A 526-nucleotide genomic window follows, 5' to 3' on the forward strand; every position below is an offset into this window, starting at 1 on the left:
CGCTCCTTGGAATATATCCTAGAGAAATAAGAGCCGTCACACGAATAGATATATGCACACCCATGTTCATTGCAGCACTGTTCACGATGGCAAAAAGATGGAAACAACCTAGGTGCCCATCGATGGATGAATAGATAAACAAATTATGGTATATCCACACAATGGAATACTATGCAACAATAAAGAACAACGATGAATCCGTGAAACACCTTATAACATGGAGGAATCTGGAAGGCATTATGCTGAGCGAAATTAGTCAGTCGCAAAAGGATAAATATTGTATAAGACCACTATCATAAGAACTCAAGAAAAGGTTTAAACACAGAAGAAAACATTCTTTGATGGTTACGAGGGTGGGGAGGGAGGGAAAGAGTTATTCACTAACTGGATAGTAGACAAGAATTGTCTTAGGTGAAGGGAAGGACAGCACACGCCACAGGGAAAGTCAGCACAACTGAACTAAACCAAAGCTAAGAAGTATCCTGAATACAACCAAACACTTCGAGGGACAGAGTAGCAGGCGCGG

This window comes from Trichechus manatus, unplaced genomic scaffold (genome assembly GCF_000243295.1).
Source record: "Trichechus manatus latirostris isolate Lorelei unplaced genomic scaffold, TriManLat1.0 scaffold00122, whole genome shotgun sequence".
In the NCBI taxonomy this organism is placed as follows: Eukaryota; Metazoa; Chordata; class Mammalia; order Sirenia; family Trichechidae; genus Trichechus; species Trichechus manatus.